Genomic DNA, 26,546 nt, shown 5'->3' on the forward strand with positions numbered 1-26,546 from the left:
CCTAAAAAGGCCACACGTGGTATTTGACGGCTGCGGCGATGACCTTCCACCTTCCTCAGTGAAATAAAACTCCTTTTTTTCGTTTTATTTCTCTGCGGAAAGCGTAAGGTCAACCCCGGAAGAGCGTCCTTTCCATATAGTACCTTTGTTTCTTTTTTTGTGCCTACGTGTGTCTCCAAGTTGATATACAGCTCTGACTCGTGTTTTTAAACTTTACTAAATCCGTTAGGCATTTAGATTAACGTTTTTTTTTGCTTGCTTTGCCTCCTCTGGAAAAAGTTCTCGTGCCACCGAAATATAGCAAAAAAATGGGAATTTTTTCATTCGTATCCATGCTCTTAAATCACAACTGTGTATAACTATCACTCATATTTTCATATCGGGGAGTTTAAGTTTTCTGATATCATAACCTTATGATATTATCTCCTTAAAATACGATCGGATTACACATACACATAAGTGCTTACGCCTTGATGACCCACGTCTGAAACCGACTCTTTGAAAAACCATTTCAGAAAGTACGAAAGTCACCTTTTCGCTAAGATTTAATGGGAGGGTTACAAGGGATTATGCGTCATCACCCAGGGAAGATGCAAAGCTAGTATTATATAATATGAAGCGAGGCAGCGATTTAATACACTCTTGAGTAGACACCACATGTAAATGGCAACGGCAGTACAGCGACGACGCAAGTCCTCCTTTACACCCGAGCACATTTGAAATCATTTGATTCATGGCCCGGGGCGCACGAGGGATGGGGTAATGTGTACTCGTCGTTAACCTGTCCGTGCTTCCCGAGCCCCTAAATCGGTTGCGGCGAGGGGAGCGCTTAAAAGGCGCCCGAGTCACCTCCTCGCACCCTTCCTTCACCTACCCATTCCGCTGTCGCCGTCCACCTCTCTCCCCGCCCAGCCCCATCACTCCCTCCCTCCCGCCCTCGGACGCCCCACCCCTCCGTGGTGCACGACGCCACCCCCTCGAGTCTCCCTCGTCACCCTCTCTCCCCCGCAAAGAAGCCTTCTCTCCCGGCCCACTCCGAGGCGTAAGCGCGCCGTAAATAAGCGCATGTGTATCTGACTTTTACGCTCTGTGCGTACTCGAAGCGGTATCCAGTGCTCTCTCGCCTCCGTTGTGGCCACTGAGCGTCTCGCACCCTGACATCTCCCTCGCCGTATCTTCTCCAGCGCCCCATATCCTCCTTCACCCACAGTCCTCAAGTTTGCGTCCACAGCTTATTTCTCTGCCGCATGCTCTCTTTTGTGTATTTCTACGTACTTCGCCTTAGTTTTTATCACTAGTAACACTACAATTCTCCAATACAATCGTAAATGCACTCTCGGAATTTTCTTTTTGAGTTAATTCTCTTAATGCACATAGGTTACTTTAATGGGAAACCAGTTTGTGGGCAGTAGCGGGTGTAGAGTTTATCAAGGACTTTGCTTATTGGGTAGCATGTGACACATCGTATCCTTCCGAGATCCATGCTCAGAGATAAAGAATAATGTACATCCCTCGCTTGACCAACTTCTTCAGTGATCGCACCCTTCATCGGGTCACTCCAATGCCACCACCGGGTCTTAGACTCTCTCTCTCTCCTTGTCTTGTTTGTTTTTAGTATTAAGCAGAGCAAGATATTTGAAGATGCAATATTTTTCTGCACGCCTGAAAGCCCAATATGTAAGTGCAGTAAAGGCTTTACAGCCGTATGGGTCAACGAAATACGAACGCCTTTGCGTCCCATTAAGGTTGCAGTCCATGGGGTGCGATAAATGGATATTTATAGCCAATTTATATCAAGTATGTTTACTGCCAGTTTTGATAATATTAAAATACTTTAACACAACACTGAGTGGTATGAAGGAAAAATTTGCATAAAATACTTTAATTTAAAAAAAAATACCGATTTTGAAATGGAAGAGAAGAGACTAGAACCTAAATGTACATAAGTATACAAATCCAGCATATGTACGTACCTCCGAGTTAACAGAGATGGTTCCATTTAGAAGGTATGTCAACTTTTTTTTAAATTTGAGCTTCTTTAATTCCTGTGCGCTGTAGCAATTCACTCCCACTCGTAATGGAACAAAGTGGAGCCGGCAAGTGGTGGCCTGATAACCCACTCTAGCAGTTCTTACGCGTCATTGTCACTCGCCGCCATTTCAGGCGAATATTGTGAAGGCGCTGTTGCTACTTGTAAGCTTAAATTTAGTGCCTTCAAATACGTGAGTCGTATCATAAGGATGGAATAGATTGAGAATGCCAGTCACGTTTCCTGAGACCCCTTTCGAGGAAATAAATGTAATTTATTGTTTGCATGAAGATCATGGACAGATAGCAAGTGGCGGAAAATTCGCTTTCGATAAATTGAAAATAACACTTTCTCTTGCATGCCAAAAAATTGATCTCCCGCCGTCCACTTCAACTGTATGATCGAATAGTCAGCACTGAGAGGGAAAAAATATTAATTCTTTTGTTGCGGGATGGATTTTTCCTGCCAGCAGCAAGGCCGTAGACGAAAAAAGCAAACTTTCATTTGATAGAAAATTACGAGCGATATATATAATTAAAAACTGATTCTTGATGCTCAATTATGAAAATGCAATCTAGTCAACATTTATTAATCGTCCAAAATGAATGTTGTACAGGGTTCGTCCGGAAAATAAGTGTACTGAGCTCAGGAAAAAAAATCTATTACACTTTTACATATCTTAAGCTAGTATTCCTCAAAATAGGACCCTTGTGAGTCGATACACTTGTTCCAGCGGCGTTCCCATTCCTGGAACGCTCCCGCGAAGGCATCATCGGGAACCTCTCGAAGACACGTCGTCACGGCCTCTTTGACGGCGTCCAAAGTCCCGTATCGCGTTCCTTTCAAACTCCTCTTTATCTTCGGGAACAGAAAGAAGTCCGGTGGTGCCAAGTCCGGGCTGTAGGGCGGGTGCGGCAGCGTTGCCACGCCGTGCTTGGCCAAGAAGTCCGACACGACAAGCGCGGTGTGAGACGGCGCATTGTCGTGATGCAGCCGCCAGATGTTTTTGATCGCTGGCCGGACGCGGGCGACTCGTTTTCGAAGCCTGTCGAGCACTTGGACGTAAAATGCAGCATTTACAGTTTGTCGTTCAGGTACAAATTCGTAGTGGACGACTCCCCTTTTGTCAAAAAAGACAATGAGCACCGCCTTGATCCGAGATTTGCTCATGCGAGCTTTCTTTTGACGGGGTGATGATGGGGTGTGCCACTCCGCACTTTGTCTCTTCGACTCCGGGTCGTACTCAAAGATCCACGTCTCGTCACCCGAAACAACGTTCTCTAAAAAATGTGGATCATTTTTGCAGTTATCCGCAAGTTGTGTCGCGATTTCCAAACGATTGAGTCTTTGATCATCACTGAGCACTTTCGGCACCAACTTTTCACAAATTTTTCGCATCCGTAATTGCTCCCTAATAATCTCGTGCACTATTGCTTTTGGTACATTACACTGCTCTGCTATAATCCGAACACTAAGACGACGATCAGAGTTCAGTACATCGCGAACTTTTCGCACATTTTCGTCGGTGAGTGTCGTTGATGGGCATCCAGGCCGTGGTTCGTCGTCGACCTCTTCTCTGCCCTCCACGAACATCTTGTGCCACCGAAAGATCATGTTTCTGGACATGGATGACTCCCCGTAAGCCTGGTTAATCATACCGACAGTTTCGGTAGACGATTTCCCAATCTTTACCGCAAATTTGATGGAATAACGCTGCTCCAAAAACTTCGGCACCGCGTTCCGTGACTTGGGTCGAGCGTGGAGGTTCGCGTTAACAGAGCTCCTCACTACACTACAGCTCAGAGCCGACTGCCTTTTTCAGCGTCGCTTGCCAACATACCCCCCTCCAATCGCAGCCCGCCAGAGCGGTGCTGGGCGCGCCTGGAGCGGCGGGAAAAAATCAGTACACTTATTTTCCGGACGAACCCTGTATTTATGAGTAATATGCTCACCACAAACTGTGACACGAGAATCGATATGAATCCTACTTTTTTCATACAACCCTTCCTGGAAAATAAAGAGGTAAGGAGTTTTTCTTTGCCATTAAAATTAAATCAAAAGTTTCAACGTTGCCCTTTAAAACTTTCTTTTCAGCCTACAAGAGAAGAATTTAGTTCATACAGCAAATGGGTACCTGAAGTTAGATTATAAAAGGAATTACACGAAATTTCAAATTCCCGATTGTTTTTTCATCTGGTAGCTAAGGAAACGAGGAAGAGGATAGTACACTGCGTTCCCACGACGAGGATCCGGCTTTTAATCTCGTCGGCGATGAGATATTCAATAGCACTGCGGAACCTATTTAAGAGCCATTTGAAGTCTTTTGATTTCAGTCATCTGCCCTTTTGAAGAAGATCTTATTGCACTCAATCGTGATACACGTTCCGAGTATGATAATGCTGAAGGAGGATTTCTTTATACAGTGAAATACTATTCTTTAAAATCTTCATTCCCTTTGCGAAATCCTAACCTCCTTCAAAAACCCTTATAACTTTAATTTTCAATCGTCTCCCGTATAAAGAAATCTATTAATATTTGAAGTGCAAATAAAAACAACTGACGTGCTGTGCATTCGACCACTAATACATACTAATCATTTGCGTGTAGATGCAATAAACATGTCCTTATGAGATCAAAAGGAAAAAAGGAATAAATTTACGAATGGCATTATATTTCGTAACAAGGTGATGTGGTGAGACGGAAAAGAATATGATACAAAGGAGAATAGAAACTGCACATTGTGACGGCCATTAACCAAACTCTCCTCCGCGCGCCATGAAACCGCTCGATAAGAAGAAGGAACGCCACAAGGCGCCCAACCTGACGCCTCCGAGTCGTGCAAACAGAACGCGCTCCCTTCCCTTGTATACACGTATGTATTTTCCATCGAGTCCAGCCGAGGAAAAAAACTGATAGGGCCTCACGTCTTTTAAAAGGTTGTACCGAAGGGGCCTGCGGTGTTTTATTCCTCGTATTTTTCATCCGCCTTCCTCTATTTTACCAATTTCCGCTTCTCCGCGTGGCTATTTATTTTTCCACACGATGCGGCCCGCCGTCCCTCTCCTCCCATTCATCCCTCTCACCCCTTCCCCTACCAGACAGCATCCCCGAGAGCTACACGTCCGCCCATCTCTCCCGAACCGTTTATTTCCTCCTTGCACCTCACTGTCCACACCGTTCCCCACCAACCGCGGGCACCTCTCTCCCTACTCCCTATGCCGCCAGTGCTCCGACACAAAGAATTCTCCCTCCCCCTCCCACATTCCTTTTCTTTCCATCACTTTCTCCTTCGGCTCTGGAAAAACCGAAGTCCCTCCTCCCCCACTTACACATCACTCATGACCTATCCAATAGACTTCCACCTCCACCAATCCCCCGCTCGCCTTACCCACCCATTGTCTTTTTCCCGCCCATTTATCCCCACCTTGGCACCACGATATGCCAAAGGAGGGAAGGGAGTAGGGCCTGACACGACCACGAGGGGCGGCGTCCGGTGCGGGGGGTTGATAATGGGGGGAAGGGAGGGTGGCGGGGGAAGGCATCCGGGCGTGTCGGGAGGAAGAGATTCCTTGATCGCATCATGTGTGGGGATTCCAATTGATGCGGAGGATACGGCCGTCCGAACGCCGCTTCATTTATTTCCTTTCGTTTTCTGCGCTCAAAGCAAACCGCGGAGGTGATGACTACCCTCCCTCTTCCTCCAAGGGTTGAATGACGTTAAAGTGATTGCGCCCAGGCCAGAGAGCAATCGACCCCATCGCACGCCGGCGATCTTCCCGGTCGTCCGAAAATCGACCCCGATCCTCGGCTCCCCTCTGTAACTCCTCCATCCCTTCTCCAAAGCCAGTCACTCGCTATTACGGTCTGCGGAAATTCCCCGCGTCACATTTTTGACAAATGCTTTTCTAAGGCAACCGCTTGCAACGTAAAAATAATGGCAATAAAAATATCAGACATTGATCGAGCTTAGAAATTAATTTTATATTCCTTCCCCCTAAGGGAGAGGGAAGATATTTTACATGAACGAAAAATTTTACCGATGTCGGTAGCTCTTTGTTATTCGATAAGAGATAAGTTTCAAAACCAGTTTACGAAGTGTTATGGTGGGTTCAAGGTTCACAAGTTAAAGTTTAATTCAAGTAGTGTCAGCCGTGATTAGCATATTCACGGGAAGGGACGGCTCGTAATTGAGTGGAAATGCAGCCGCACTGTGCGTCGACACAAATCTCATTTTATATAATCATCAAATCTTATAAAAAGATCGTTTTCATACTAAAAGATTCACTTTATGATCTGTTATCGACAATATATAAATGAATTTTCTATAATATGATAAATTCAATAAATTCAATGCAGCATAAAAAATATACAGTGCGCTTTTAAGACTAATAATTAACTAATGGTAATTTATGCTAATTAATTCAAATTTACTACCTACTCTGTAAGTAGTTGACGCAATCTACGCAAAATCAGAACAGTTTTCACGGCGATGGATGATATAATTACTACTACCAATAGAATTGAAAATAGGTTGATTTGACTAAGTAACCAGAGCAATATGACAGTTGGAGACTTACATTTACCACTGAGAAAATGGTGGCAATCGGAAATGTTATAAGAGATGAAACAACATACTAAACAAGAATTTTATCGACGCTCTTTACCAACAAAACATTTTTGAAGCTTTAGTATCAGTGCAGCCAAGCAAGTCACATTGTATTTTTTTATTTTCACTAATAACTATGATATTTTATATCAGTTACCACTTTACTAAATACGTGATTCATTCGTCTGTCATAAATTTTTACTAAAGATGTAAATATTTGAATTTCTAGACGATGTACCATTGAAAATTAGTAACAATTAGTGCCATTGGCATTTCGCATTATATTAAACCTCAATAGCATGTAAACAATTGCATTCGAGTGTTTACCCAATTTTGTATCCAAAGTGTGAAAGTTTAGCGATCGCCTACCGTCATATCATGCCAACAAACAGGGTGGATGGATTCCGCCCGTGTGATTGGAATTTTGAGAGATGGGTCTTATTAGCCGGGATAGGTGGTGGGTTCAAATTTTAGTATCGTGATCAAACCGATGTGCACGAAACATGACTCTTAAAGCGAAACTACTCCTAAGGCACCCTTCATTATAAAGACAGATGTAGAGGTTTGACGCCTCTCACCTGGGAGCGACTACCGGCGCAAAGAGATCCAGACTCGGGTGGAGTCATCAAGGGGCTGCGGGAGGCTGTTCCAGGGGCGACGTAAATAGCAGCATGGGAGTTGACTGGCTACTAATGCCACCGGTGGCGTCGCAGGGGAAGTAGGCGCGCGGTGGCTGAGGGAGGAGGCACTACCCTTCGAGGAGAAAGAAGGGGATTTTTATTTAAAGGGTTTGCTCGCGAAAGAGGCAAGAGGCCCGTAAATTTCACGCCCTGAGGAGCAGGAGACTGCAGCAGGGGTCGTAAACCGTGGCCACCGCACTGCAAGGACGTTAACAAGATTTCCGACCAGAACTCTCACAAAACACGGCGTAAATAACGGGTAGAGGAGTCGTTCTCAGCTGAAATTATGACAATTTAGTCAAAAGCGAGACCAATGAAATGTCCTCAACTGCGCCTTGGATACTCGTCGTAATGACGGTGGAAGACGTACCGTGACGGTATTCTATCGCGTCACGTATCAGAGATTTCACGTGGATTGAAGGCCTCAGGATCGTTATCTTACGCCTGTGGTACACACGCTTGTATGCCCCGACGCGTCCGAGTGTCGGATTCAGACGTTAATGCGACTCGGCGTTAACTTCCGTAAATGAGGGAATCCATGACATATTTCACTCCAAATTGCCAATTCAAATAACCAAGGCTATTCCGAAGAGAATGTATTAATTGTACGTTTTACTACCAAGTAAAAAGATTCGCTTTAAAGGTAACACTATATAGAGAGATAATATGGGTGATCGTAAAACGGAAAAGTATCCTCCGGAGTGCGGATACGGAAGTTGGGGTCAGAGCAGCTCATGGCTCTATGTTGGTGCTTCCTGATATCCGACCAATCGAGTAAAAGAGGCGATAAAAGGAGACGGTGTCCCTCCCGATTTTATTTTTTCCCCACGTCATCCCACTGCTAGAACTGACGGTTTATTGAAATCTTCCTTTCACTCTCCCGGAATTCAATCCAATCCCTGAGGACAGGGCCTGGAGCTCCTCTGCCCGCAACATATCCGGAGGCAGATCTCTACTTTTTAATCCTCCATGTAAGAATGGGTCAACAACTCCCGTTATTATTTAGTCGGCAGTTTTCGTTCTCATTCTGGGATTTGATGAAATAAAATAATTTCATAAGTCACAAAGTAATTTTGGACACGCGGAAATCACCCAATGCCATTGCCTTTCTCATAGGAATTGCTTTAATCTACTGAATGTAAAAAGGAGTTTAGCACTACTCAACGAAGAATATTAATTCCAGGAAATTGAAAATAAAGCTGTCACTGGTACATACTCGTACGAGTAACTAATAAATTTTAATTACCAGAAAATAGCAGCTTCAAACAATGTTGTGCGTTAAATTTTGAGTAATTTATAATCACCAAACTTTGAAAAGTAAGTTTTGGATACACGCGTCAGCCTTATATTTAACTGATAATTGGCAACACGCTAGTAAAATGTATTCACTATTATTTTAGATCAAACAAGAAACATTTCAAAATATATGCGTTGAAATAACATGATGATAAGCCACAGAAAGTTTCCCTAATAAGAGCCACTCAACAGAAGGCCGCACATTATCGACCTTATTCATTCTTGATAAAACGCAGAAGTTTACCTATACCTGCATTTTTTACTCGAAATAACTCCTCATGCTTAGGAGATGCTTTATTCTATTACCACTGATGTCCAAAATTCTTTATAACATTTATTAACTTAGAGTGACTTTCATTATTAAGTTTCCTGTGTTCAACTCTCTCTTTTTCTAACTCTACATTTGAATTGTTATAAAATAGAGTAAACATGCCTAAAACTTTTCATGAGAAGATATGCTTTTTTGCAAAATAATGATTAAATTATATTCATTCAAAAACAACATAGAATGGATAAATCTTCAATAGCATAGGATAATTTTCATTTTATACTCTGATATTATACCCGGTGACGTGGTAGTCAAGTAGTTATTAGCATTGAACTATTGACCCGATGGCCTGGGTTCGATTCATATGGACAGTTCTGAGCACCCTCAGCTCTAACGGAGCTTCGTGATTTTTCTGGGAGTAGATCTTTATTATAAACCAGAGATGGCACAGAGAAAGGAACTGACCCCACTACCCTAATGCGTGAATTTCACGCACCGTTGGGCTTAGTATCGGATGAATTCTACCATCACCTACAAAAAAACCTTCCTTTGGGTACATATTATATTAGTGACATCATACTTATTATACTCTCTATTTTTTGTCTGTTTTACTAGCGTGCATTCGCTTCGAAGCGATCCCTTTCGTACACCACTACTTGTCACTCAATAAAACCCAGGGATAAAGTATATATTTGCACGTAAAGGGCAATAATATTTTGTTTGATTTTAATTTAATACGCTGCAAGTACCATATCCCTTCTTTCAAGACTGTAGGGGTCTATGGAACTGCGCTTGCTACGAGTTTGTTACAAAATATAATAAAATATTCAATTAATATTATCCATCAACAACAGGCAATAATTTTATATATGCTAATTACAATAAATAGTGTAATTACAGCCATTAATAGCGATCAATTCAAATCAAATTTCAACTCACGAGAGTGCTAAACCTTATGTCCCTCCTATGTATGATACATTTTAATTTTGCATTTACATAAGTTATTTTACGTGCAAATTTAAAATAGGAGCAAAAAATCGACGGCAGGGTCAATACCTTACAAGATTACCTCGGGGTGAGACAACTTTAGGATGTCCACTTTCCAATTTCATTAGACAATGACTAGCTTTCACAAGTGCGGAAGTAACGCGACGAAACGCCGTCCATAAGAAACCCATAAAAACGGTGACACTCCGTTGGCAGCCTACCCTTCCCCGATGGCACGCCCTACCCTTAAACTTTCCGAAGTCCCCTATCTCTGAATTTGTTTCTCTTCAACACTCGATTTTCGAGGTACCGCGTGCCAATGGCCGCTCTCCCGGCCGGTCGGTCGCCCTCCGGCCGCGACCGGTGTGCACTTCCTCCCCCGTGTGCCATCCCTTTGAATTACCCTTATGCTCCCCACGTGGAGCGAGATACTTGTTTTTCTGCACTAACGTCGGAGGAAGATGGGGGAGGGGTCACAGGAGTGCCATGAGCAGAAGATATTTTCCCCGAACTTTATGTTCATCCCCTCCTACCATTCTAACGGTTGCCGCTTCCCCACTTCCCTTCCCCTCTGCCAGATCCCCATACACCCACTCCCTTGCCAAGTGACCTCTATGTCATGTCTAAAACTAGGCGCGCACTTTGAGTGCGTCGGCATTCTTGTGTCGCTTAACTTTCACGATTCATCAATGATGCATTTTTTCTGTACACCAAGCTGTTGACGTCATTCTCCTAACTACTTCCATTCCTTAATGATTGTGAAACGTTAAGGACGATGTTTTCGTTCCTATGGATATAAACATGTATGTTTTCTCTGTGTCGAGGTGTTTCTCTTTGCCGTTAATTATTTCTGTTTTTAAGAACAAAACTTCTGCCATCCAAAATCTATTCGTCCTTATTTACATTCAAACACGGTCACTCTTGCATGACATGATGACGAATAATCATATTATTATATTTTTACTTGTTTCCTATCTTTAATTGGCCAATACATTACTGCTTATAACCCAGAGACGACGAAATGATGGCCAAAGAGAATGGAATAACATCTATTGGACCTGAAGTACACTCCCTAAAGTAGAGATGGTTTTTAATTTGCCAATGAGCCCCATATCTTTTAGCTTTCTTACTGTAATGTAATATCAAAGAGAAGGTCATTAGAACAAAATGATGGAGGGTTAATAAATTATTACTGAAAATGAGAACATTTGTTTTTGAAAAGCATCTGCGTAAGACAATACTCGATGCATATGAATGTATGGCTAGCGTAGCTGAAAATGATTTCAAATATGAGGAATTTTCTTTTAGCTGTGAATTGTAACATGGATTTCCTTGTATTTTATTTAGACTATTTAAAAAGGATGTCATTAATATTATAGCCTTTCAGCAGTTCCTCTTCAAAAGAAAGTAATCGGCATGCTCCCTAAATTAATTACTTCGGGATACTATCCCTCGGAACACGACTCTTATCTCATATCTACCTACACTAAACCTCAATATTTCCATTGTAAATAAAGGAAAGTTGAAATACCTCAATCCAATACCACCTTCTTTAACTTTTCAATTTCGAAAACCTGAGTAAACAGGGATTTAAATATTTTTATCGATTCCTTAATTGATAAAAATTCTCTCAAGTAACATTTAACTCTTATTTATTGGAATTCCCTGTTTATTGGAATTCCATGTTTATTGGAATCCACTATTAACGTTAAGCATCAAAATTGAGAGTAAAAATAAAACATTATTTCATATAATTGCTAGAGAGTATTTTATCTTGCAGGATAGTTTTCTTCACGCACCGCTGGAATCAATCTATCAGTTATTCAACTTTCCTTTCTCCTGCCAAAACGGAATAAATCCATCTTCATAGACAGAAATAACGGCAATAAAGAATTCTACGGCATGCCATGGGGGTCTTGCCGTCATATTCGTCGAGGCAAGAACGGCCTTTTGTTCAGTCCCCATCCTCTCTATCGATTGCATGTCACGTTATGAGGCCTCCCTGCCTCATCCAGTTTTGATTTAATCTGCTCCTCATCCAAATCTCCCTTACTCCTCCCTTTTGCTGTTAACCTCTTTCTTTAGTTCATCCCCGTCTGCATCTCACCCAACCCTCACTTCGGCCGCTCTCAATCGTTATCGACTTATGGAAGACTCCCAGAGCTCCCTCACGGTTTGCGGATCGTTTCGTGGGTCGAATAGACGCCATTTCATTTTTTTTACTTGGACCACGTACCTTTCACCCAAACGGTCAACATTCAATTCAAATTCATGCGCTTCATTGCGGCTAATAACGCGCGCAATGCTCAGAATCTGCTGCATACGGGCATTCAGGGGAGTTATTTTCGATTGTCTATCCATAGATGGAGTTAGCTTGCCTACAGTAGTTAACTCATGCGCGCCGGAATTCCATTTAGTTTTTAGGAACTGCGCTGAGATGCACGCCATTTGTGGCTGGTGAACTCCATCTCATCCATCGTCATGACCCGTGAAGGCCACAATCGTGGGCACTTGAACACTAACATGAGCGCCAAGCTTTAAATACCACCGAAGGTATATTTATAGTCGTCGAATATTTCACTTGAGCCCTCATTTCGTTTTATCCCACTTGCTAACCACGAAACGTCATTTATGTTCCATCAAGAGTTCGAAATTGCCTTTTTAGACAAATAATATGCGGCATGCTTGTAAACACGTTTACTACAAGGAAAAGAATGGCTTATTTAATTAAACCCATTAGATTTATTAAAAAATATGATTTAACAATGAAGGTACTTGGAAAATTTTTGTGAATGTAATCGTTATCTCTAAACCCAAGACTTAGGATCGAATATAGTATATACATAAAGGATGGTATGGATAGCAAAGGAAGCAGAAACACCCTTAATGCCAATACAATACTTCCAATTATCCTCAAGAATTATGCACTAAAATGTGGAATACGCATTCTTCCACTTTATTGGTCATTTACCCAGTATCAAGACAGAAATGTAAATTTAAATTTTCAAATTTCAAGCCCCAGTCGCCTTAAGTACCTGAAATCACCGAAATTTTGCGCATTACACACGCCTCTTTGGCTTGATTCTCCGCGTCCTCGAAGGCTTTACCGCAAGGAAGTTAGCATAATGTACGATTCTGGCGCGGAGTAGTGAAAAATTCGTACACCTCCTAATTCCTCCATTACAGTCTATCCTCCCCCTATTTACAACAGCCTTAAATCACCAGACCAGTCACGCGAAGTCGCCACGGTGAGAAATGGGGATGTGGAAACGAACTCTAAAAACCGAAGTCAGTGGAGTAGTGACTTTCGATGTACCAGAAATAACATAGAGGAGAGAGTAAATACAGAGAAGAGCGGAGCTGTGGGACATAAGTAGGAGGAAGTGACTGAGGGAGTAGGGACGGTTTTATGAGTTACCAAGACCGTGAGTGCGACAGAATGAATTACAGGTTGAAAAGTTGACCAAAGGAAGGATGAACCATAATAAAATATGAAATGCGAATGATAACGAATTTCTCAGATCGAATATCTGTTGCTCATTTGTCCTAAAAAAATTCGTTGGAATGGAAAACAGATGATATCTAGAGTGAAATCGGTATTACGACATTTAGATGTTTTACTACCAAAACACTATTTATGCGCAACCAGAATGCTGCACGAGTTATAACTACATGTCTCCTTCATATGCTCTGTAGAATGTATCCTTGCCATTTATGAGAAACAGAACCTTCCTTACTAGCTATCCAAGATTAATATGAAAAACCCTTCCTTCAAAAAAAAACTCCTCAGCTTTAAAGGTGTTGTTTGGACTCTACTAATTTGAATTCCTGTTATTAAAACGTTTTAGAGAATAAATGAATGACAACTAGTTCTTATACACGCATGATGTCTTTCTAAAGCCAAAGTATACTGTCGTAAATGACATACGGCGGAAAACATTCCAATGCACTTAGAATTATAAATATTTCTAGCACTTTTCAAGTCTTGAGCCATTAGCTAAAGTGAGCCGCCCCGTTTTCTATAAGGATACCGTAGAGTGCTACATAGCACGGTTAAATTGTCTGAATTCCGTCGAGAGCGGGGATATTTTCAGAGTAGTGTGACTGTTGAATTGCGACAGCTAAACCACACATTAAGTAAAACACAAGTGGTTAATTAAAATACAATGCAGGTTAATAGTTATGCCAGTTAAGATCTAATTGCTTTCGCCTGCAGCCAAAAGGAAATAAATCTTGCAATAAATTGGCTATAAGTTTGTTGGGCAATATTTCATTTAAGAAATTAACCAAAATATCACATTAAACTATTAAATTTTTGGGACCGTCAGAAGAATTACATATGCAGAGCTGTATGCATATTAAAATTTCATTGGAAGTAATTTTGTGCGACGCACAGCTTTTGAGGTAAAATTCGATTAAATCCACTAAGTGGAGCACATTTATTGGGAGCAACATTTACTGAGATTTTTTACGCATGCTATTACAGTATGCGGACAAAATATAACACTATTAAGATAATTAAGAAAAAAATAATATGAATCAGGCTAAAAGCCCAAGGTTTTCGTTTCTTAAAACTGTTCAGCAGAAGTGCAACTTTGTAAAGAATACTTAATTGCTCAAAATTCTTGAGAGCGAAATTGTTTAGTTATTGATTATTCTTGGATTATCAGAGATAGAAGACAGAGAAGTTTAGGTACCTTAAGTGTTCTGCTGAATCATACACAGATGCTCAATGACACAAAGTTCGCGACCCTCAAATTCACCCTGAACGTAGAGTGACAATATCTATGAAAGTAAAGAAGAACAACAAAAAAAGGAACCAGTTGTAAGCAATAACACTTGAGTAAACGCGCAGTCGATCCGAAGATGTAGTATGCCATTATTTCAAAATTACTGGAAATACAAATGGACGAAATAATCTTTTGAATTACATTAAAAATTATTTTTCAAATGAAAATAATAAAATCGTATCACATTAAAACCTGTAATTCCCATTGGTATATTAAGTGTCAAAATTTATCATTAAGGTAAATACTAAAAGCGCAATCGGTTGCTTTATTTCGGAACATACATTTGAAATTGTCTGTCGATGATATGCTTAAGTCGGTCACAGATTTTACTACCAACAAAACACCCCGTTATTCAAAATAAATAAAAACGAACCCTGTATGGAGAGTATCCAGGATAAAGCCTAACCAATCAATAAACACAGTGACCAAACCAAAGGTGGGTTCATTAGGTAATGGTAGACCTCACTTCGGAGACCGTCCTATACAGCCTATGAAATTTTCACATCAGGGCAGTGGGGCTGCTTCTTTGTCTCTGCCGCTTTCTGTTTCACAGGAATACGTAACTGGTAGTCGATAAATTACATGGCTGGGGATATTCATCGCTACTCGACTTTGACCCAGGGACCCTCCGGTCAGTAGCTAAATGCTAATAGGCTACCATGACCCCGGGCTATACGCACAACGAAATAAAATTAGTACCTTTAATCAATATCTGCTAAAAATATATATTTGAAGGGGGCAAATTATACAACATGGATAACATATATTACCGAAAGGTACCCCAGTAGTTTTCACTATTAATGGTCACATTCAAAATAATAAATCCTTCCATGAGACAGCGGCTCTAAAAATCAATACATAGCTCCATTTCTATAGTGATACATATTCAAATGCATACAAAAAAAGGAGATATATCCTGAAAAGTTATTAAGTCATCCTGAGATATACTTTCGCACATACCTCTCAAAAATCTTAATCGCTCAATTATGCGGCTCCTACTAGAATATTTATGAAAGTTCTCCACTCTGGAGAGGGCATCTGAATGGCAGCTAATTCATCATTGAGATTAAGGTTATCCGATATCGCAAAGTATTGTCATTAACCATCTCCTCCGACAAAGAATTTGCCAGAGGATTGAAAAAAATGAAAAATTGAGTAATTTATTCAGGCGATGACCTGTACAATGGCGTCACATCCACTTTCCAAGCAGCCGAATCTTTTAATTAAAAATTGGATTCTGTGGTGGAGCACTCAAAGGTTAGAGGATCACGTTGACTCTCATCCCATCACTCACTCTATTCTTACTCCGTTGATAGAGGCATGTAACGAAAAAGTCAATTTTAATTAGTAAAACTTTATTTACTCGTTTTGAGACGTGAAATTTCATGGACCGGGAAAATATGAGGGAAAAAAATATTTCAGTTTGTTATTTCATTTTTTCAGAATGAGAAATCAATTACTTTCATTCAAATATGTGACAAATTAATCACTTTTATGGAAAATCATCTTGGTTAAACTATCAATTTCGAAAAGCTATCAAAATTCGAAGTTGAATAAATTTAAATGAATTACTGTTATAAATTTCAAAGAAACTGCGGGAGATGCCGCAACAGTGACTTTTAACGGAGTCATCCGCTAATGTGCATTTCAATGCAACAATTTCAGAGTGTAAAAATCATTCACCTTGACTGGGATAATCCCAGTTAAGGCGAATGATTTTTACACTCTGAAATTGTTGGATTGTTATAAATTAATTAATTATTAAGAATGAGTGGAAAGATAAAGCAAACAAGGAAAATTTTCTATTATTGTGGAATTTTATTTTGTTTGAACAAATATCCTTAATATTGAATATCGGAGTCATTATTCCATACGTTAAGAATGTTTTAAACTACTATTTTTTTAATATCTTGGCACTAAAATATTACATTTCTAACATTTCTTTACACGACTCATCAGCCCAACGAGGATTGCAGTAATATCCCATGATTAAACTGATCTTACGGTAAATACTTTCTGTAAATGCATTGGTACTTTACGTGAATTATACTATTTTCGAAACCAGGAAGAAAGTTTTGCGACGGTAAAATATTTTATGGCTTAATAGTGGACAGATTTTCAATTTTTATTCATTGATTTATCTTATTATTTCTTCTAAGGTTGAACTTTGTTCTTTGATTTTGATGATAGATATTTTCTTGAAATTAACTTTTCCCAAGAAATGACGCGAACCTTAATCTCCCGCATGATAAATGCTAATTTCTGGCGACAATACTCATCTTAAGTGAAAACCAAATTTTCAAAAATCTTCGACGCGCCTTAATCCTTTCCTTGGTGAATAATCGTAGTAGATATACACAACGCTTAATTCAAACACACGGAAAATAAAACGACGTCATATAAGATGAACGATTTGCTAATGATATAAATTTATAACAATTTAAAATCTTAGTTTTTCTCATAAGGAAACGAACGTGTGGTAAATTTTGAAGCTTGAACTGCAATAACTGACTTACCAGTCATCCAGCTATTATTCCAGAACCATTCCTGGTAGCATATACAGAGGCTATATCATAACGTGTTTTAAACATTAACCTTCATCTCGATGGACACAGACTGCGGCGACGTGAGTTGAATGGCATCATGTAAACACCTTCATACCCACGGGTAATCCTTACAGAATCAGAAACCGATGACAATCCCTACCTGGCCTCGCGTGCTAAACTCGTATATGACACCGAGGGATAGCGGGTAATCATTCGGAAGCATGAACAAGGAGTACGCCCCGTTTTAAATGTGTCGCTTGAATATGCGCATTTGAATGCAAATAAGGCGTGCGCTCCTAGTATTGCTCTGCTGGCTAGATTTGAAAACGGAGAGAGATAGACGAAGTCGATGGACAGAATGGGAAGGCGGTGGAGGTGGTGGACGGGAGGGGGGCGACGGGAGGCGGTGGGGAAGGGTAAGGGCAGGTAAAAGGAAGAGGAATAACCTGCTCCTTCCACGAGATGGTCCGATTCGAAGGCGAGGGAAGAAGGTCCGTCGACCGGCGGCCGCAGATGGGAAGAAGCCTATTCATTCCCTCCGTCGAAACACGACATTAATAATACATTAATCTGGTTCATTCTGAGGAGTGACGAAAAAAATATATTCGGTTAGCATCGGAAGACAAAAACATTCCCCGCCACCAATTTCGCTGAAATTTTCCAATAAAATATGACGTGAATGCATGAATTTATCAACGGGGATTCGTATTGAAATTTTCCTCTTCGCGCTTCATTACAATCGGATACCTTTGTTGACTGTTGAATTATTCAATAGAAGCTTTTATTTTTTAAAGAAAAATTTCCGTTAAGGTCCCCTTAACGTGCTCAATGAATTTTCGCAGGCCTCTATGTATTCTCAAATTGCATAGGGCTCAGCGAGACAGCAGTCAACCTTCCGCGTGTGGTCACCACTCCGCCCGCATCCGCACCAGCCATCAATTGGAAATCCGTGACCTTTCGCACGCCCCTGCGAGGGTAGAGGAGGGCCCTGCAGGAGGGGCGCCGGCCCTTGGCGTTCATTCAGGTGCCTTGGTTGTCGGTCCGCAACGGAACCTAATACATCCACTCTCCCCTCACCCTTCCTCTAGACCCTTGTCTCCGCACTTTGGAAAGTTGCCAGAGGAATAAAGAAAACGCATACTTCGCGAGGGAGAGAAAAAGGAATAAGAAATGAAAATAAACTCCTTTTCCTTACGAGTCAAGAGGGGGAGTTTTTAAAGGGCTAAGAAAGGGATTTGAGACATCGGAGAGAACGGTAAAAAAGCTCCGTGTTGTGGTGTGCCGAAAGTGCTGCGCCCGTGTAGTTTGGTACTTCCCTCTTCCATTTAAAGCAATCGGAAAGCGGAGAAGGCCGACAGAAGGTTGGGAGGGGGGGCGCAGCAGGAATAAGAAGGGGGGGCGTGTGAGAACAGACGGACTGACGGGTGAGGGCGGGGGAAAGGGCTCGATGTGTGGGCCTGCTCGGAGAATCGGACATCAAATAAGTTACTCCCTTTCGCCGATGCCGTGTCGCCATGATAAGTGAACTGCGCCAATAAAGCATCCGACGAGAGTTTTCGGAGACGAGAGAGAAAGAAGTTCCCACCGAGATAAGACGTAAAAGGGGCCACCAGGACCAGGGCAGCTAACGCAAGGCGCAGCAGAGGCCGACACCGGTTCCACTTTGGGTACCCCACACCTCCCCGCTGCTCTCTCTCCCTCTTCCTTACCTCTCTCCGCTCTCCCCTTTCTCGAATCGCCCCTCTTATTAGAGTTTCTACTCTCCCCACCCACGCGCCGACGCATCTTACATAAAAAGAAGTGGTCGGTCTCAAGTCGGAATGTCCTCGTTATATAAGGAAGCACGAAGTTGGTGCGAAAGACATGATACTCCTAACAATAGAAGTAAAATTCTTTCGTGTTAAGGTCCTGAGTTCCGGATGGTAGATCAGACGTTAGGATGTTCCGCTCTTGTCCAAAGCCAGAGTTCACATAGTGGTGATGTCCCGGGACAAGCCTGGCTAAAGACGAAAACAGTGTGATTTACTTGGTACCAAAAGTCCCTGAGAAACCAAAGATGGGAAAAGGAAAAAAAACATCCCTGAATGTGTGAATTTCACACGCCGTAGGCCCGAGAACCAGGTGAAATATAGTCTCACCCATCAAGACAACAGTGAGAGTTGAGCTTTTGGTCATTAGAGTTTTAAATAAGCCAGCGTTTCAAAAGCTGCCATTGCTCATGAAGACAAAATATTAATGAGTAATATGAATTCACCGGAAAATGCGAATCCTACATTAATGTGCACTTAATGTGTACAGTGATTTAATCCCTTCTCCTCGTCGAGTTTCAACAAAGTATTTATTATATACTTTTATTTAATTTTTATTAAAAATTAATAATAGCAAGTTCAATAAAGTCACGCTGGAAACCAAATTTCCCCTCGTGGTTAGGTGGAAGATTTTGGAATAACTCAAATCTCTTAAGTAGGTATCTTGCATTTCCATGGAAATAACGAAAGTCAATTGAAGGTTTATGTTGATTAAGCATATCAGAGGTATTCTGTAAGAGAAATCAATTTCAACGGACAACCTGAAGTCTCAATATCCTACATTACGCAATACTGCACTAATATCATCAAAACGTTACATTGAATTAGCGTCATTAGGTTTAACTGAGCTATAATTTGGTTGAGGTGCCAGCAAAATGACAGAAGCAAATTTTAAAAACGTTTTCTGAATTTTGACTCGCGCATAATCAACTAACAGTTTTATAAGTGTTCATCACAGCACTATGGAACGCGGCAGTCCAGGGGTTGAGCGTTGGACTACTGACCGAAGGGCCCGGGTTCGATTCCCTGGAACGCCTCTCCGGGCCCCTTCAGCTTCACCCAAGTTGTGTATAATTTTTCGGGTACTAATGTTCTTGCGAAACCATAGCACAGGGAAAGGATCTGACCCCACTACCCAGAATTTCACACGCCGTCGGGCTAAGTACTGCGTGAACTCTACCATCAACTACCAAACCAATTTCTGTGTCTATATTTTTTTTTTAATTACAACCCTGCATTTTCAATGCACCGCCACTCTACACTAGCATGAAGATGACTTACATCGCATCTTCAAATCTTTAAATGTTAACACTCAAGCTTTGCAGATTCAAGTTTGTAAGAACGTTTAATATAATAGTATTAAATTAGTGACAGACAATCTAGGTGAACAAAATGATAGTAAATATTGATATCCTTCTTAGAAACAATGCCATAAAATGCGTAGTAATTAGCATTCACCGCACTCCTCTTGCTGAGGATGGTGCCGAGCCTGAAGAAGAAAAATGCAGATGCACTGTTCCACCACGACGGCTCTCTCCCATTCCAACAACAGGCCAATCGCCGTTACAGATGGAAGCATCAGAAAGCTATCTTTCTCTTCTACGCGAGGTTCAGCAGTTTTAATACCGCCAGAAACAGAACACCGATGGGAAAACTATGGCATCCAAAAAACGGCGGAAAAAGTGTGTTCCTTCGTAGGACAGAAGCACTACATCTCAAATCCTGTCTAGCTCTGAGAACCGGAGGAGGTATATTGTATGGGTTTATGTTTGACACCATTGCTTCAATATCCAACACACGAAAACGATACTAAAAATGTCAGAATAACAATAATTAAAAACAAACTTTCTAAAGAGCTGCAATTTATTTTTCTCATTACTGCGCAAATAAAATAGCTATGGATTGAAAAAAACCTCTAAACTACTTTATAAAATCAACGCAATATACAATCACCATAAACAATCAAACACATTCAACATGCACTACTAGCTGGAAATACATAAACCAGTCAAAATAATTAACCCCGAGAGCAGAAAACAGCATCAGATTTATTCCTGATGTATTCTATTAACATCCTGGTACGTGTTTTATTGATTTTCCGTAAAATTATAGTAAATTTACTCATTTATTAATTATCTCGAATGAAATTTCGCAATCATACTATGCAAAGTTTATGAATCTGAATCCTCTCGTCCTCCTTTTCCATTCATTAAAATTGTGGCGAAAATGAGGCGATATCCATCAAGATGCAAATCGACATTAAATGTTCACATCATTTCGATCCCACTGTCGTCCCGTCTTCGGCACATACTATATGTCATTACTCTAGAAGAAGAGAAGAGCTTAGCGGGTGTATATATAGAACAACCGGCACATCCTTCATTACTGCGTCGACTGCATGTTCGTCCTTGCCAGGCAAAGGGGAAGACATGATGGGCAGTTCGAGAGATTCATTACATGTAAACAATTCAAACGACCACGAGCAGACGAGAGGTGGATAGGGAGAGAGATGTCGGATAAGAGAGGACTCCGGCTAAGTGAAGGAGGAAGGAGAGAAGTGTCCAATGGACGAAGAGGGGAAGGGGTGGAGATGGAGTGTGAAAGGGATTCTAGAAGAGGAGAGTAGGGGGAAGGAAAATTAATGGAAGGACGGGCAGGGCTCCATTCCTACTGCACTCAAACGTGCTCCTTTGAAATGTGTTTGCAACATGTTATGAGTTCTTTAGAAAGAATATCAAAACAGTTCAAAGAATAAGAGACTACAAAGTTATCCTCAAAGTCAGGATATATTCTCCCGAAAGAAGTCTCTTCACTTCATTGAGTAGATACAGCTAGGAACCATTTGTAAATCTTCATTTTTTTCACTATTTTCGCCGCCAGTTGCTGAAGTCATAGTGCAATAAAAACGCTATGCAACTACTGAAAAAATAAAAGTAAACTATATAGCATGATATCCTCTTCAATGTAACATCCAGCCAAAAAAATTCTAAGTCACCCAAAAGTTTCCATCTGCCTTTGATTGAAATTAGCGAAAGAAGTTCAATACCGAAGAAAGTAAACAAATGATTAAACGTAATATTTGGGAATAAGATTGGTTTTTAACCGGAGGCCCTCGCCGAGATAGTGGATTGAAATAACTGCCGGAGGAGATATTTCAGTGCAGACCTAGTGCTTTACGGGGATTATTTTTGTCTCAGCCCACCGTCCGCCGCGTGAGACGATCAAACGCGGGGCACGTAATTTTCAATATGTGGGGGCCATTGACCGATGACGGATGCCAGTCAGACCTTACTCATCGCGAAACATTTCCACTTTCTCTATTTAACAACATTTCCGAAATAGCAAAATTGGAATCAGCGGTCTCTTGTAATAATTATTAAAAAATTAATTTCACTCCTTTTGTCTCTAATAATTTCCTGTGTGCCTCCTATGTTTCCTGTGTTTCCTATGTTGAAATTTTTTGCTTTGTTTCCTGATAAGCGAATATTTTGCGTCGTTCCATAGTAATTATAGTAGCATTTTATTAAAACTCTTTTAATGAAATATTTTAATAACACCATGATATATTCAGTTGCTCTTAAGGTCTGAATTACTATTTTAAACAGCACACCACTGGTTAAAGGGAGGCTTTTGATGGACCAAGAAATACAAAACAATATATCTCAGCTACTAAGCACAGCTACAAAGTCCCGCTTAATGCCACATAAAAACCTTAACAGGCTGCATTAAAATAAGCCTTATTCCACTACCTCATTAAAGCTTCAATGACACGCTTATATCATAATATTCTAAAGATAAATAGGTTATGACTGGAGGACACTGGGCTGCTGATCATATACCCTAATTTTATCTGTCCCAAACCCCTAAAATCCCTGGTCAAAACACATGGTTTCGCAATCTGAATGGCATTATGCTTGGGGCAAATTAAGTCGCATTCAAATGGACATTTACTTAAGACAGACTGTAGACATTTTTATTATGCGCCACAGAAAAATTCATTCAGGTTAGATTATAATGTACGAGCAGATTTATGGCATAATCATTTTTATTAATTCTCCAGGGAAGAAATTCAACGTCAATTTAGGTTTTCTTCAGTACATTTGAACGGAATCATCACGTACTGTGATATGAGAATCTAATTATTGGATATAAAACTTACATGACCGAGGTGGCTTTGGAATCCGAAGGTTTGGATTAGTAGTGTCAACTTGAAATCGGCCTGACTGGTCGTGGCAGTCCGCAAAACAAAACCAACGCGTAATCTTCGATCAATCTTAGTATGGAATGCACTTTTCCTTCAGTGGAGTTAGACCAATTAATATTCCGTCCATCACTAGTCACAGATGTTGGAGGTAAGCCTATTTTTGGTAATTAAAATCATTCCTTAATTCAATGATTTAATGTCATCATTTGATTTTTAACTTTAGAAAATGTGTATGATAGTTAATCATAAATGCTAGAGAATTCTAGAACATCAAAATCATATCAACGAGTGACACGACCTTGAGAATTGTTTCTCGGAATGCCCCGAAGAATCGGCACATCAAAATATAAATCTTCGTGACACAAATGAGTTCAGTAAAAAAAATTCCAAATAGTATTTTACCTTATTAACGATACCGAAAGCAATGCCACAATATATTCCTTCAATTGAGGCACTTTCATTTGCAGACTGAGGAAACATCTCGTCCTCGCTAAGGTGCTCGCCCTCCAGAAAAATAAATAAAAATAAACAGATCTTGATTTAAATTTCCCTTCTTGAAAGTTAAGATCTAGCATCCTCATTCTCCTCCCATCGCAGGAAGATAATTTCTTCCATGCGTCCCCCACCCACCAAACTCACTCTCCTGCCAGCTCGCGTGTGCATACGAAAGGGACACCCTGGCGCGTTCATGCCCACGCTTATCGGCTGGGGTCGGCCCCGCGACGCAACACATCCGACCCGTATGGATGATTCCCCCGGCCACCGTGTCGCTGAGCCGGGGGAGGTTATCAATTTGATGGCGAGGCGGGAGGATCCCTTGGAGGGAGAGTCGGCGGCGGAGGACCTGCCGAGTTCGAATTCGGCGGCGATTCATGCCGTAAATGGCGAGGGGGAACCGAAGTAATGGCGCCAGCAAACGAGGAGGCCAAGCCGACGTTTGGCTGCGGAATGCGGGAAGCTGTCGAGGGATGGATGAATGGCATGGAAGGCCGAAAGAGATTTCAGACCTTGAGGGATACTGAAGTTTAAAAATACGTGAAATTAGCATAGCTGCTGGACAAGAAGAGGCAATGTAATTAACACAATTAAGAGTGGAGGAGGGAGGATGAAACCACGTGAAAGTTTAAGTGAAGTGAGAAAAAAGGAATAACGAAGAGCAACAAAGGTATCTGATGGAAATTTAAACAGCTGTAGCATAAATAAAAAATTACTCGAGTTTTTATGCATTAACGAACCAAAGAACTTAAGAAGTGCCGAAACCATACTCTCGTTAATGTGGATATTTGCATATCGAGGGTACTGAAAAATTATTTTTTATCCATTTAATGATTTTTATTCCATCATCTCGCATGGGAAAAGTTGTCAATGTATTTACAATCCACAAACGGCTTAATCCACAGAGTTATCGTACATACATTAATAACCTAAATATTTATGTCGTTAGAATGGTTTTACGCGATGAGAAATTCAGATCATATTTTCCACAAAGACTGGAGTATTTTAAAGTTTTCAACAATCAAATTATTGAAGGCCACGAGATTCAGGACATTTCCTGAAAATTGTAAAGTTGAAAATAGGTACGATCCCTATGTATTGCTCATATAGATACATTAACAGCTCACTCTAAACACACAGACACTCCACACAACAGACTGGTCCCACATTTTCATTCAATCTAAAAAATACTGCATACATAGACGCATGAAGACATTCCATAACATAAATATTGCTCGTTGGTGGAAAAGGGAGGGTACAGTATCTCAAAGCTACCAGTCAATTCACAAGTTCTTGTATATTGTTTATATAGAGTCTCCTATTCCAATAATATTTCAAAAAGATATCTAAATACTTGCGCACATTTAACAGGGTGCAATTGAGAAAATGTTTTTGCTGTGGTTAGGACGCTTTAAAGAAGTTGTACACTGACTAAGAGATTTGAGAAATGGGCCCTGGTTGAAATGCTGCCCCAGTAGATACCCTAAATGGCCAGTAGCGGTACTATGCACCACGTCGGTAATCTGACTCAGCTTAAGAGTAATGGAAATTGTCTGTTCTTGATATGGTGTGAACACCGCCGGGTTGCCCGTTTACTCGCGCCAACTAACCACCCGCTGGGAAATACCCTTCCATTTTTCTTCTCGGCCAAAGGGGGAAAAATGCCGTTGTAGGTACATAGCAAAACAGCCTCGGTTTAAACAGAGGAATTTGAATAAAATTCCATTTTCAACACGGTGGTTATAAAAGGACGAAAGGCTTTTGTCATTAATTTATCTAATTAAACTAGTAGCTACTTGTGTAAATGCTGGTTTAACGATTATGGACACGATTAACCCAGAAGGCTGAAATGAACAGCTGATATTAAAACATCTCTTCGTTAACATACTCATCTGTGAATTCTAAATTTTTATTAGCAAGTAAAATGCATATTACATCGTGCATGAAAATTAATAAATAGTAAGTGAACCTACTTGAACCGATTCGAATGCGCAAAAAATACCCATCCCAAACCTGAGTAAATTAAATAACAAAGACTGGCAAAGTAAGAAAAACATCCAAGGAGCACAAATACACTCATTTAGCAGTTTGCAATTAATTTTCTTTTAAAATTCGTAGAATGCAATGTGTGCATTGCATACAACGATACATGAACACTAAATTTAGAACCGAACACCATCGCAGAAGCTAAAACAGTTCCATCAAAATTATACACTACAGCTAATTCTCTGAAACTGTATTTTTAAAAGACTTTTAAAATAACTGTTTTAAAAGACCATAAACCACGATGGCTCAGCCGACCCGATAAAAAGACAAATTCACCCGGCGACGCGTAAAAGTCAGTGGATATTCAAAAACGTTTGTTATGACTAATAGAAAAACTCCCGACCCCAAACTAAGTGACCAATGACCGCGGAGATCGGCCAGCGGAAATAATTTGAAGGGGAAGATGGATGCCCGTGTTATTTTAGAGCGTTTGAGGAAGATGGAGAGAGAGTGGGGGAGGGAGAGGTTTCTTGGAACGGGAACCGACCGACCACCTTGAAAGCCGGGGAGGCGCGCGGATTCTGAAGGTGTTAAACACGCTCTCGAATGCTCTCAGGATGTCAAGGATGGAAAGAGGGGGTGGAAAGAGGAAAGGGCGGACAGAAGTGGGAGTCTGAGGAGGGATAAGGAGGAGGGGAAAGAGAGAGAGAGGAAGTGTGTGTGTGTGTGTGCGTGTGTGGCACCGGAGCGTGGAGGAGGATGCTGGAGAGGACGAGTGGGGGGGGGGGGGGAGGGGAGGCCGTGGAGGTAGAAGATGAACGGGAATGACGGAGGGTGTCGCTATTGGCAAC

The sequence above is a fragment of the Hetaerina americana genome, unplaced genomic scaffold, assembly GCF_022747635.1.
Source record: "Hetaerina americana unplaced genomic scaffold, ioHetAmer1.1.p SCAF_36, whole genome shotgun sequence".
Lineage (NCBI taxonomy): Eukaryota > Metazoa > Arthropoda > Insecta > Odonata > Calopterygidae > Hetaerina > Hetaerina americana.